A 13,362-nucleotide genomic window follows, 5' to 3' on the forward strand; every position below is an offset into this window, starting at 1 on the left:
CAGGGCTTGCCATGTACAGTATGTGTTAAAGAGGAACTTTACCAAAAAAGCGGAAAAAAATAAATCAATACATTGCAAAGTGAGAAATTAAAACATAGAATCGAGAACAAGAAATGATTGATATTCAGCATGTGATTTGTTCATATTGTTTGATCCACAATCAGCCTGCACGTAATCATCTTTACTACTCTTCACTACTGGCAGATATGAAAAAAACAGTACCAACTGTCAACCACATCCCCTAACAATGTAAAAGGGTAAATTATTATTATTATGTTTTTTATAGATATACATATGCACAGAGGGAGATACTGATTGATTGGCATTTGGAAACTGCCTGTTATTTCCCATAATGCAAAAATGCTCACAGACAGGAGACTGTCAGGGCCTAGGCCCTGACATCACACTGTGGGAGCGGTTTCACCACAATCTCAGCCATACAGACCCCCCTGATGATCTACTCTAGGTAAAGCTTTTTTATGGGGCTATCAGATACTGATTGGGATGAAGTTCAATCCTTGGTTATGGTTCTAGCAAATCTTTGTTTTGTTATTACAACTGTTTGCATGCACCACCTCTTTCTTCCAGAAATCAAGTCTTTTCTGTGGAATAAGTACTCTCTGCAGGCTAAAACATTAGTGTCCTACCATCTCTACAATCTACCCTGTGCTCTGATACCACCCAATAAAGGGCTCCATCTGCAACATTTTTTTACCTAAAAATTCCAAGCAAATGTTGATCTTATCACTATTATGTTCACTATCTCAGAAGGAAGTGCAGCAGAAGGGCCCCAAAAAAGTTTTTGCTCAACCTGGTGTGTTTTATCCAATTAAAGTACCGATTCACTTTTTCTCCCACGTTTCTCCTAGGTGATATTTTCTTAATATAAATAAAATGCCTTTTAAAGTGGTCCTGAGACAAACTTTTGCTGCCTTCTTCCCCCCCCCCCCCCCTTACATATAGTTTATTGGGCATTCGTCCCCCCCAATTTTTTATTTTATTTTATTTATTACCTAATTGCATGTTAATTAATGTATCCCCACCCCCAGCTCCTCCAGCGTCTAGGCATTTTGAGTCCCATGCTGCTCAGCCTGGGGAGGAGCAGGCTTTTGCTGAAGCATGCACGAGATTTCAGAGGAAAGGGGGCGGAGAAGGGAGGAGAAAGGAGAAGAGGGGAGTGGAGTTTTCACAGGCTGAGGGGTGGAGATGCAGAGCAGCTTGCCTGTGCAATGTGACCAGCACAATATGGCTGCTCTGATTTTAGCACAGGAAAAAATAATCATATACAGTTGAAGCTGTTTGCAGCTAGATTTGCTGTGTAAACCATCCAAACTTTAGATAAGATATATATACAAGTTACTTGCTATAGTTAGTTTTTTATCTCGGATCCACTTTAAGAAAAAGGCAAGCAAGGAAATACTTTACTTTTTCACCTACTTTTTGGTACTTTTTCAATTTTAGAGTGAAAAAGTTATTTTAAACAGATGAAAAATGATCTCCTAGGAGAAAAAGTGAATTGGATGGGGCCCACTGACCTTTGAAGTTCACCTTTAAGCAAGTTATTTGATACAGCCCAGGAAATCTTGCTTCATTAACAATTCTTTATTATGTCCCATTAGGCAGAAAATATATATTTTTCTTTGATAATTAGGAGGCTTATGCCATTCCCCAGAAATAAGTAGCTACACTTCTTATTCCTGTCATATGCTCTATAAAGCAGCTTTAAGAAATGGACCCCTATGTGTTTTTCAATCTTAAACACAGCTGATTTCAGCACGACGGGTAGAACACATGTTTTTTAAAGGATGAATCACTGAGAAAATAAAAGTAGATATGTTAAAAATGATTTGATGGAGTCATTGAAGGGGACAGAGCTGTCTGTGTGACCCGCATGTATCCCGAGATCGCACTCTCTGTGCCAGCAGAGCCACAGCCAATAGAATTCATTACTCAAAAGGCTTATCAGCAGGAGCCGCTCACAAAGTGCAGACTGCAGACACATTGAACAGTAAAGGATTCTGGCCAACATAAAATATTACAAAAATATAAGAAAGTTCAACAAGTGGTTATATATTTTGTTAAAGTTTTAATTACTCTCCTCACAGGTAGAAGTTCAAAAGAGATAGCTTTTGTTGCCAGACTTTCTGATAAATGTTAGAAACTAATAATTGAGAGCTAAGAAATATTTACCATTTTCTGAAATTACAATTTTTTAACTGATTCAAGGAGTGAAGGGAAAGGATATAAAACTCAGCACAACTGTGCAAGTCCCAGACCAGTAAGGACTAGAATGCCCCGGCGTGGCACACATCACCAAAGGACTTAAGGTGACTTGGTGGCCGGTCTACAATCTAATTTGATTTTTATAATCAAATTGGATGAAAATTGTAGCCGTCAAGTGCATGTCCGGTCGACAGTTCAACCTCAAGTTCAGGGCAAAATTGGTTGAATTAACCGGTTGTACATGCTGCAAGATGTGTGGCAGACTTGCTCAAATCAATGCGAGCGATATTGGGACAAGCAACAAAACCCCCTCTAGTGTGCAATGTGCCCCCTCCCGTTGGCCAGTGCACCATACATTACCTGTCCATGGCAGGAGTGTGCTCAGAGACAGTGGTGGACGCGGACAGGTAATCAGGTAATGTATAGTGCGCTGGGCACCAAGAGGGGGACGAGATTACACATTAGGGGACAGTGTCGGGCCAGCAAGATGCAGCATAAGGCCGATTCTGGATCATTTTCAGCATGATATTGATCAGGAGTCGGCCTGTGGTGTAAGGGCAGCTGACAGATCTCTCTCTAATCATATTCGATTAGAGAGGGATTTGTCTCTTGGTTGAATCTGCCCATACATAGCTAGATGTTTGGCTACCTTTACAATGTCAGCACCAATAAATATTAAAATAAACTCAGCTCTAAACACAAGTAAAGAAATAAAGAGTAGATGTAAATCTCAAAAATATAGCAAATAATAGTTAACTACTTCTGCAAAATCTAAATACATAAATATTAAAAATGTATATGCCCTAAATGAATGGGCAAGAGGTGCTGCACTGCCCCGCCACCTGAACTACCCACCTGATGCCAGCCAAGAAACCAGATGCACCGGGGGGGGTGCTAGGCATCTCAAAGAGCCAACTAAAGGAAAGGAGCATATTTAAGATCATCATCAAGGCCAGGAGTCATTGCAGGATACTAAGCGTTCCTAATATCATTGCATACCAAAGTACTGGGCTAGTTTTTCTATCTGCCATTTCTATTTTCTTTATTCTACCTTTTGTCATGATGATTAAATAAAAGTTATCTTTTTTATATTTACACCATGAGTCACTGAGTTACTTTGGGGCAGTTTTTCTGCTTTTTCTACAATACTTCCTTCCCAAAACCACTCTGAGTCATCTAGAAGCTATTGCAAAAATTTTTTAGTTTTAGTTTCTGGATTACAGGTGTTGGTTGGACTACTGCTTTGTTTATAAGCCTTCTAAATTTCCATAGCATAGATCACATGACCCTTACCCATGTAGTACTATGAACAATTGCAAAGACCACAAGAAGGATGAGTTTTTGGCTGGGTGAAGGGGATGAATGGGGTTGGGTTGGTGGGGGCCAGGAGGCTCCGATAGTGAAAAATGTTGAATCTCTATGGTGTGGCACATCACAGGGGGTTTTAGACAGGGTGACTTAAACCATTATCATACAAAAATCTGATTGGTGGTGGTGTTCCCATTTGGGTGTGGTTACTATACCATCCATAAACTCCATCCATTAACTCCCCAACTCCCACCAGGGGAGCAAGGGGCAAGGACCCAATGTAAATCCTGAAAGAAACCAGCGTGTGTTCAGTGGCCACACAATGTGTGCTTAAGATCCGGCATGCTCGACCTTTAGCAAACCCAACCCCAACACCCGAGCACCACAAGATCGCATTGTTCTCCCCAAGGTGAACTGCTCCATCATGTGCCACTCTGTATACCTCCACCCCTCCTCTATTACTACAAACGCATCACTACTCTGGAGGCTGTTGATGCGTCTGTGCAGCATCAGCACTGCACTGTTGTCAAGGGATTGTATACCAACAGACATGCCTCAGTCTGTACAAGGCTTAAGTATAATGGCAAGAGGAAAACAACACAAATACTTTAGCTTTAATATTGGCTTAGTAAGGGAAACTAGGTCATGATTTAAAACTAGTGCTCTAGATAGCTGGCTAAAGAAGCAAGGCTTACATAATCCAGCTTGTATTAGCTCCATGCAGATAAAGTGGTGAGGACAGCTCTAATTTATGGCTCAGGACTGATGTAAGCCAGTTATGGCTAAGTCGCTCCTAACAAACAGTCACAATTATTTGCATTCTCCCTCTTGTTCCTGTCTATCCTTTTTAATCTGCAGTTTATTGCCTAATGTTAATGTTTAATGCTTTCAGGTTGCGATCATGCATCTGACATGAATTGTAATTAAATTAAAAGGCAAATGAGAAGCCAAAGATACAATAAATGAAGATGATGGGCCTCAGGCATGAGGGATCTAAGGTGAAATGAACAAGGGGGGTGAAGAGAGGATAGTTAAAGAATCCAGACTGGAAACTATAGCCAAGTTAAAACACATGCAGTTCTCTATAGAAATACATTAAGCACAGGTACATTACATTCCCCACTCTAAAAAGTTAAAGTAGCCATGCACATATATGGAAACACACAGAAGGGACAAAGTCTTCTCGCCAGGAACTCTGACTTTCAGTGTATAAGTGTAGCATCATCAGTTAGGGTCCTTCAGGGACATTTTTAACCTTTTTGTCAACGCAGGCAAGAAGTCGTGTTTCATCCCCCAAACCCATAATCCCGCCCACCCTGCCTCAGGGCGCTTCCCTTCTTTTAGAATAGCTGCGACATGCAGCTATGAAGGTACATTTTTTCACCCAGAGGCACCCCATTAGCGGCAAAAATTTTCAGAGACTTGCAGAAAAAAAATTGTTTGCAGTTAACTTCAAGTTATCTGCAAGCCATTTTTTTCCCACTAGCCTGCCTATGGAAATTGCTCCCTCTTGCTACTAATCGGACGCCTCCGGGTGCCAAAATGTATCTTTGCGGAAATTTTACCGCTTTGCGGAAGAAGGGAGGTTACTTTACGAAGGGGATTTACGGTTAGGCGCCACCGGGTTGGGTTTTAGGATTATACACCACCAGGGGTGGTTTAGGGATAGGCGCCATGGGGGAAGGGGTAAAGTTAGGCACCATGGAGGGGGGGGGGGGAGTCTTAGGTTAGGCACCACCAGGGAAGGGATCTGTGTGAGAGTAGGGTTAGATTTAGCCATAGTAAAATATCGGTAGTAGTAGATTACTACGAATAGCAATATTTTTCTAGTGGCAATCTCCTGCGTCCTTTTTTTTTACATGTATGCCACACACATGCACTCACTAGAGAATTAGAACCATGTGCCATATAAGGAGGCCCATGGAGTCCCTGAGATCCTGCCGATCCTGTCACATTTTATTGTCCTTCCTGCAATCCTAAGTCCAGTGGGTAAATGCAGAATATAGCACAGGAGAAGCTGTGCTTTCACCTTTCCACCAGAGTTCAGTGTTATGCTTTTTGCCTGTCCTCTCACTGCTTAGCCTAGTGCCTAGCATCTCCTACCACATGTAGTGTGATTACATGTGACATGAGGAGAGTGAGGTGCCAGCGCTAGAGTGAGCAAGAGACAGACAAGATTGTCACACAGACACAGCGCTGGACCCCAGTGGGATGTTGCGAGCACAGCTTCTGCTGTGCGCTATGCTCTGCATTTACACACTAAGCTGGGGAAACGCAGGAGGGGGACAGGGACAGATACCAGCCAAAGGGGACAGAAGGAGGTACAGGGAGACAGAGGGATGCACAAGGGGACAGAAGGAGGCACAGGGGCCAGAAAGAGCCACAAACTGGGACAAAAAGAAGCACAGGGGGACTGAAGGAGGCACAAGAAGGAACAAGGGGACAGAAGAAGGGACAGGGAGACAGAGGAATGTGCAGGGGCAGAGGTAACACAAGGAGACAGAACGAGGCACAAAGTGGGACAGACGGAGGCACAAATGGGAACAGAAGGAGGCACAGGGCAGCAAAAGAATGCGGGGGGGGGGGGGGGGAGGAAGGGGGAGAGGTGGCACAGAGGGACACAGTGGAGGCTGCCTGCAACTTTCACTATCTGAACCTTGTGATGTCTGCTCTCTAAAGACCAGCAATGCTGCTTTTCAGAACACCAAACTTCCTCCTGCTGCACACACGCAAAGAAGCAGGTAATCGAACACCCCCGGGAGGCGGGGCTTTGTTTGGGAATGGGCTCGATTTGAGGCGGGGCTTAATCCAGGGGCATGGCACCCCCCAGAACCAATGGTACTCCAGGCAATGCAATTTTGTCTGCATTTGAGTTTTTATGGATTTCTCTAGCTGCCAGGAGCACAAAAAGAACTTCTGAAGAAATACAACACAGAGGACAATTGCAATCAGGAAAAATTGGATTGCAATCAGGTCACATTAGTATTAAAATGACTGGAAACATATCAAAGTATAAAACAAAATTCGGAACACTCAGCTGTGGAAAAAAGAAAAAAGCTTGTGTTCTTTTCTTACTGTGTTTACAGCACATTACACTGTAAACAAGTCATGGCTTCTGAAAACAATTGATAGAGTTTTATAGCAAGTCAGCTTCAGGTCTCACATTAACGTACAAAACAGAAAGTATAAGGTAATGCAAATAGAATAACTGGCCCAATGGCTCTCCCTTATTCAGTATATGCATGATAAAATAGGTCATACACATGAAAGAACTGATTTGTAAGCCTATATTTCCTATGTCCCAATATTAAATCTGCCCAAGGAGTGTTGAAGCTACCTCAGAGATATCAAGGAATAGATTTAACAGCTTTCATTAATCTTTGTAGGCGCTGACCAAGGTTATATGTATTCTGCAAGGCAATAATCTTACCTCAAGCTCTGCACAGGTAAACGCTAACAGACTATTGAAGTATACTTGATAGATGATGGTCTATGAGAGGGAAATAATCATGGCTGGCATGCAAGTTTAAAGCTCACCTGAAGTGAAATTAAACTTTAAAATTAAATACATGATGGACCAAAGCACTTACTTAGTAAGCTTTTACTTTTACGTATTGCCTTCAGCCATGGCGTAGCAATAGGGGATGCAGCGTTTGCAATGGTACTGAGGCCCTTGGATCAGAGGGGCCCACTAGGGGCCCTCCTCTCAACCACAATAATGGTGCTATGCTGGTAATGATCATCACTTCTATAAATGCTTTGAATAGTGATAATCATTAACAAACTGCTCCTCTCCTCTGCTTATACCTCTCATGCTGTAAATGTTCTTGGCAGGTATTGTTGAGTGTTGTGCCATATGTACAATTATATATATAGGATGCTTGGGGGAGGGGCAATTTAAAACTTGCACTGGGGCCCAAAGGGCCTTAGCTATGCCACAGGCCTTCAGGGTCCCTCCTGTATCCCGTTCTGTCCAGATTTTTAACAACGGCATCCTGGAAATTCACCAGGCTGTAAACAGGGCAGGCACGAGTCCTGAACTGGGCATGCGCGAGTCCTGAACTAGGCATGCACGAGTCCTGAACTGGGCAAGCACAAGTTCTGAACTGGGCAAGCACGAGTTCTGAACTGGGCATGCATGAGTCCTGAACTGGGCATGCATGAGTCCTGAACTGGGCATGCATGAGTTCTGAACTGGGCATGCGCGAGTTCTGAACTGGGCATGCATGAGTCCTGAACTGGGCATGCGCAAGTTCTGAACTGGGCAAGCACGAGTTCTGAACTGGGCATGCATGAGTCCTGAACTGGGCATGCATGAGTCCTGAACTGGGCATGCATGAGTTCTGAACTGGGCATGCGCGAGTTCTGAACTGGGCATGCATGAGTCCTGAACTGGGCATGCGCGAGTTCTGAACTGGGCATGCATGAGTCCTGAACTGGGCATGCGCAAGTTCTGAACTGGGCATGCATGAGTCCTGAACTGGGCATGCATGAGTCCTGAACTGGGCATGCATGAGTCCTGAACTGGGCATTCATGAGTCCTGAACTGGGCATGCGCGAGTCCTGAACTGGGCATGCATGAGTCCTGAACTGGGCATGCATGAGTCCTGAACTGGGCATGCATGAGTTCTGAACTGGGCATGCGCGAGTTCTGAACTGGGCATGCATGAGTCCTGAACTGGGCATGCGCAAGTTCTGAACTGGGCAAGCACGAGTTCTGAACTGGGCATGCATGAGTCCTGAACTGGGCATGCATGAGTCCTGAACTGGGCATGCATGAGTTCTGAACTGGGCATGCACGAGTTCTGAACTGGGCATGCATGAGTCCTGAACTGGGCATGCGCGAGTTCTGAACTGGGCATGCATGAGTCCTGAACTGGGCATGCGCAAGTTCTGAACTGGGCATGCATGAGTCCTGAACTGGGCATGCATGAGTCCTGAACTGGGCATGCATGAGTCCTGAACTGGGCATTCATGAGTCCTGAACTGGGCATGCGCGAGTCCTGAACTGGGCATGCATGAGTCCTGAACTGGGCATGCGTGAGTTCTGAACTGGGCATGCATGAGTCCTGAACTGGGCATGCATAAGTCCTGAACTGGGCATGCATAAGTCCTGAACTGGGCATGCATGAGTCCTGAACTGGGCATGCATAAGTCCTGAACTGGGCATGCGCGAGTTCTGAACTGGGCATGCATGAGTCCTGAACTGGGCATGCACGAGTTCTGAACTGGGCATGCATGAGTCCTGAACTGGGCATGCATAAGTGCTGAACTGGGCATGCATGAGTCCTGAACTGGGTATGCGCGAGTCTTGAACTGGCGAGTTCTGAACTTCGCATGCACAGTAAGAGGAAGCCCTCATTCTCTCCTTCATGCGCAAGCACTTCCTTTTACTGGACATACCTGGTTTGCAAATTGCACATTTCCAGTATGTCTGGGCTTATGCATGGGCACTTCAATTCCCTGGGAAAGGGAAAACCCTGAAGACAAGGAACAGCATCAGTATTAAGCATTTTGTTCCACTGTTTATTAAATTTTAAATCTTTATTTCACTTTAGGTTTGTTTTAATGCAAACTGTAGGCAGCTTGGAATTGGACCAATCAAATTCATCAGGAAGTGCATTTGATTGGCTTCATTTCAAGCGGCATTCAATGGCCATAGATTCTCACAAATTATTTGCATTTCACTCAACACCTCTAGTAAAGCATTCTTGTGAGATCAGGTGCTACAACAGAGTGCTATGACCATGACGTGGTTTTAGGAAAAGTTTTGCTGTTTAAATTGGAAGTGTAAAGTTTTATATTAGAACATGGAAAAATGGTGTGTAGAGCAGAAGGGATTTTTATTTTTGTAAAATGATCTACTGATATTCATTGGATCACTCATCTCACATGGAGTTAAAAACTAAATAAATAATAAAATCTGATTAAGGCCTGGAACCCACAAGGAACTCTTTGTGATTTGAAAAGCTCTTGCTAATGTAATGCTATGGGTGTGATCCCACTTGAGCAATGTGATTTTATAAAAAATCCCCCATAGCACTGCATTAGCAAGAGTTTATCAAATCACTAGGATTTAGAAATGGGCTGCTAGTGAGTTCGAGCCCTTAGGATGCTGAAGATAATGGTCAGGTCAGGTGATCACAATGGATCTCCTTTTCTTCCCCCCCCCCCTTCAATGTGGGAGGAGCTCCGTATTCAGGTCACTGTGTGGCACAGTGCTCAGTAATTGGTGTGTCCCGGACTGGCGGGGTACCTAGACCTTGACTAGCATCATGCTGACTTGCTTTTTTTATAACAGCTAAATGCCTTTACTTTTTTTTGCATAGAGGGTAGGAGCTCTTATTTATAAAATAATAATAAAAAATTGAAAATGTTTTACGTGCAGACTCTGTGTAGAAAAGTCACATTCCCTAGCTTCTTAAAGTGGATCTATAACTTCCTCTCTGCTCTAAAAGATTAGGCACTGCATGAAGACCTTCAGGGTAAAAAAAAAATCTTCATTACAATTTGCAAAAATAAAAACAAACAAACAAAAAAACAACAACAAAAAAACCCTGACTGTTTAACTTGATTAACTTTCAGGGTGAAACCTCAGTCTTTTCCTGCACAAGCAGATCCTTGGGCTGTCATTCACAGCTACTGATAAGATAAGGCTAATTACACTCTGGTGTAGCTAAACAAAAACACACACAGCTCAGTGCCCTGGACTTTTACAGCATTTATATGTCGAATGAAAACATTTCATTTTGTGCTGTGCAAGAGTTTGGGCTCGCTTTAAAGGGAACCTAAAATAAGAGGAATGTGAAGGCTGACATTTATTTAATTTTAAACAATATACCTTGCCTGGCCACCCTGCTGATCCTTTGCTTCTAATACTTGTAGCCATAGACCTTGCCTCTAATACTTGTATCCATAGACCTTGCCTCTAATACTTGTATCCATAGACCCTGCCTCTAATACTCGTAGCTATAGACTTTTAACAAGCATGCAGATTCGAGGTTTCTGACAAAAAAAATGACAAGATTAGCTGTATGCTTGTTTCAGGTGTGTGATTGTGATGAAACACGGAAAAGCAGCCGCCTCTGTTCAGCGTGAGGCGGCTGCTTCTTTTTTTAGAAGGGCAGGGGGAACGCGGAAAAACCGACGCGTCTGACGCGGCGGTTAGCTCGCATGGCCCCGTTTCTGACACCCCGTCCCTGCACGGGGAGGCCGCCGCGTGTGCTGTGAGCGGTGCGGCCGACCCCGCGCATGGGACCACTGAGACATTGCAGAGCAGTGTTGGTGTGGCTGGGACTCATAGTCCCTCTAGGTTCAGAATGACGCGCGTGCGCGCGGAGAGGCGGAACCTATATGGCAGCCAGTAGAAGGTCAGCTGACCTGGTCGGTCAGCTGACGACTTTGCTCCTTCCCATTGGTCCAGCACTTAGGGAGGTGCTGGAGAGTGTGCTGTGTATATATACTGCGGGCTGTTCAGTTGCTGGTTGTCTGGCGTTGCGAACACTTCGTGGTAGCACTCAGACCTGTCTGTATCTGTGTTCTAGCATAGTTTCCAAAGGTGTTGACGGCCACGGATCTCACACCTTAGCGTTATGAAATTATATTGTATTATCTGTTATGACCTTCTGTTTGCCTGACTACTCTTGTGAACTCTGATCCTGTACCTTGATATTTCTGATACTCTGTTGCCGAACCCCGGCTCGCTCTAAGACTCTGCATCCGCCTCCTGTTTCTGTACCTCGATATTTCTGATACCCTGTTGCCGAACTCTGCTTGTTTATTAGACCCCGCCTCTGCCTTCTGAATCTGTACTGTATCTGTCCGTGTGGTTACAACCTGGCCTGTCCGACCTCGAGAACTATCTCTCCTGTGAAGAGATAGTTCACAGATCTGTTAGTGACACTGCCCATTGGTGTCACTCACGTTCTGTCCTTCCCACTGTCTCAGTCTGTCTCCGCCCCTTGGGGAGCATCAGACCTGTGGAAGGAATCTGATCCATAGCAGTAGCTCTTACTGACTAGCACCTATCTTTCGGGTGCTTTCCTCAAAGTATTACTGTTGCACCAAACACTCTCATATCTCAGGTGTCCAGAGGTTAGAAGATATATCTGATTATCGGTGATACTGCAGATCATCAATAATTGGGTATATTCTGCATTCTCGGTGATACTGCAGATCACCGGTAATCAGACCCTCTCTGTGTTACACCGATCGTTACAGTGATCCAGTAAAATCAGCAGGATGTCAAACAACTGCCACTGCTTAAAAGGAAATGAATATGGCAGCCTCCATATCCTTCTCACCACAGGTACCCTGTATATGCAATTTATGCGTCATAAAAGTATTCCCGCTTTTATGTTGTCCAGACCAAAATGGATGGTTTATCATTACTAGCCATTAGTAATCTCGCCTTCTACACTTTCACAAAGTTTCCCAATTGCACAACAATAAATACCACCATAGAAATCTCTGAAAGCCTGTCCATAAACCAGCTGTTGAATATGCAGTGTAGTCTCTGGGCAAACACAGGCTTGCACATAAATCAATTACGTATCTATAATGTCAGAAAATAAGCCTAAACCTGTTCTGATGTTTTAATGCCCATCGGGATGCTGGATAAGCTCACAAAATGTTCTACACCTTTCATGTGGAATGTTTGTACATCACAAAGAGGACGGCAGGAGCACAGCAATCTTGGCCTTGCAAAGAACTGACTGATGGCTGAAGGATGAAAATACCTCAGAGCAGGAGCCACACTCATACATATATACAAGACGCACTCCTTCGGGGACAGCCGCAGCAAACGTTGAGGGAGATCGGGAGGGAGTAACGCAAATAAGCAGAATCTCTGTTGTACAATAGTTAAGCCGGGTCAAAAACAAATAACTGAATAAGCAGCACAGCTGAAATCTCTGCCACTAAATATGTGATTCTCATATACACAGCATGGCTCAGTCTGTAGTACTTTGTATCCAAGCCAACCGGTATAAAAACCTGGAGCATGCTGGTCCATTTCAGGGAAGCGTATGCATCAGAGTACCTGGTTGGGCACGTCACTGTGCCTGGAAACAGCAACAAAAGGCTAAACTTTCCATTCTTCATGCAAACTAGAACAGGTTATTACTGGAATTCACAAATACGGTCAGTTATTATGTAAGGTATGAAATTCCACATCACAACATCTCTTGTTGGATAAAGTCTCAAATGCTCACTGTTTACCAAGTAAGATCCTTGCATGCATTACCAGCCCTACAGACATCTGAGGCACAGGCAGATCGTTCTACTCAAGTCACAACTTTATATGTACTCAATCACTGGGACTCCCTTTTATATACATATCAGTACTCTTAAAGTACACCCGAGGCGGAAATAAACTAATGAAACAAACAATTGTGGCTGGATGGTGTAATGGTTAAGGGCTCTGCCTCTGACATGGGAGACCAGGGCTCGAATCTTGGCTCTGCCTGTTCAGTAAGCCAGCACCTATTCAGTATGAGACCTTTGGCAAGTCTCCCTAACACTGCTACTGCCTATAGAGCGCGCCCTAGTGGCTGCTGCTCTGGCACTTTGAGCAGGAGAAAAGCGCAATATAAATGTTATTTGTCTTGTCTTGTCTCTTCCTTCTCCTTTAAGATATTCCACAGTTTTCGTTTATGTTTAAATCTACTTTTTACATGTTTACTGTTTTATTGTTTTTGCTTAATTACACATTCATTTAAGTACGCCATTAACCACTCAAGGACCACAGTCTTTTCGCCCCTTAAGGACCAGAGCCTTTTTCTCCATTCAGACCACTGCAGCTTTCACGGTTTATTGCTTGCTCATACAACC

General features: G+C 44.0%; 1 protein-coding gene across 6 annotated transcripts in view; it reads right to left on the reverse strand.

Moving 5' to 3' along the window:
* ELFN1 (extracellular leucine rich repeat and fibronectin type III domain containing 1) overlaps nucleotides 1-13,362 on the reverse strand; it is a 941,931-nt gene that overhangs the window by 319,196 nt on the left and 609,373 nt on the right. The window contains exon 5 of one of the 6 annotated variants that reach the window (XR_011022717.1): nucleotides 9,926-10,009. The exons of the other annotated variants lie outside the window; for them this stretch is intronic. The gene's annotated coding sequence lies outside the window, so the exon portion shown is untranslated. Of the gene's footprint in view, nucleotides 1-9,925; nucleotides 10,010-13,362 lie in introns of those variants that run through there. 6 annotated transcript variants of the gene reach the window in all.

Source organism: Hyperolius riggenbachi, chromosome 7 (genome assembly GCF_040937935.1).
Source record: "Hyperolius riggenbachi isolate aHypRig1 chromosome 7, aHypRig1.pri, whole genome shotgun sequence".
NCBI classification, from domain to species: Eukaryota; Metazoa; Chordata; class Amphibia; order Anura; family Hyperoliidae; genus Hyperolius; species Hyperolius riggenbachi.